This window comes from Platichthys flesus, chromosome 18, assembly GCF_949316205.1.
Source record: "Platichthys flesus chromosome 18, fPlaFle2.1, whole genome shotgun sequence".
Classification (NCBI taxonomy): domain Eukaryota; kingdom Metazoa; phylum Chordata; class Actinopteri; order Pleuronectiformes; family Pleuronectidae; genus Platichthys; species Platichthys flesus.
This window is the reverse complement of record NC_084962.1, coordinates 770,617-772,072: the sequence shown is the minus strand read 5'-3', so window position 1 is coordinate 772,072 and position 1,456 is coordinate 770,617.

Below are 1,456 nucleotides of genomic sequence, written 5' to 3'. Positions count from 1 at the left end.
TGTTCTTCTTCTGATGATAATGATGATTAATGGCGTGTGGCAAGCAACTTATCGGCGCTTTACCGCCACCGTCTGGAAAGGAGTGTGAGCCAGAATGGATATGAAAGATAGATAGATAGATATATTACTTAATCATCCCCGAAGTGAAATTAAGTCGTCATAGCAGCCGGTACATTTGAATACAATAAAATACAATACAATACAATAGAATAAAATAAAAAATATTGAGGTAGAAAGAATAAAAACAGAAACACAAGATAAATAGGTAGATAAGGTGCAGTGGCAGATGATGGTAATAGTACTGATGATATGATGGTAATGTTATTGTTAGACAGTATATAAAAAATAGTACAGTATATATAGTGTATAATATAACATAATATATATTTATATATGATAGTAATTATACCAATATAATATAATATAATAGCAGTATATAGTAATAATGGCAGCAACAGTATATATAATAATAATAGTAAATATAATAATAATAATAACATGTACACATGTATAAATATGTGTATATAGACTTATATATACAAAGAATATACAAAGAGTATGATATAATATATGATATATAGTACGGGTATAAATATAAGTATTTGACAACAATAGATACAATAGATAATATAATATACTATGAGTGTAAGAATATGTAGACAGAGTGTGCAAAAGACAGTATTATTGTATAAAATGATATAGTATCAATATGGTTTATTTTAACGCATATCACATATGATGTGAAGCAAGTGTTCCAGTATATGGAGCGGAGTGTTGTACAGGGTACACAGTGCAAGGAGACAGGTATATTTACCTAACCTCATTGTTATCATAGCCTGTATTTAATGATTCCAATGTTTTTTAGAAACCTGAAGAGAATCCTTTATCCTATATATAATAGACTTTTTGTTAACTTTTTCTTTGGAGTTACTTTTTAAGCATCTGTCTCTGGTATTATAGATAGATCAAGAATATATGCTCCACTTTTCCAGCTGATTTAAACGGTAACATCTGCCTGTTCATTATCTTAAAGGTGCTGTTTAGACCTGTATTACCAAACCTCCTTCTTGATACTATAACATCTTCCTTGGTGTATTTCTGGCTCAGTTCATCTATTTTCTTTTGAGTACTATGCAAGTATCTGCCCTTATTTCCTCTGTCCCATTTTTCCTGCCATTTCTGTTTCCTTTTCCTTGCTATAATGTACTAACATATCGACATAACTTTTCGTTGTTGATCCTTTTGCGTATTTATATTTTCATCCACCCAGATGTATCCATATAAACTTAATTTCAATCCCTATTCTCTTTATTAATATTACAGTATGTGCTCTCTCTAAAATTATGTCTTGTCTTGTGTCTGAGTGGGGTTGCAGAAAGTGACACAGTGGAACTCAATTCCTTCGTCCTTTTCTCAATTGTCCAGCCAAAGCACTTTCTTCTCTCCTTTTCCTGAA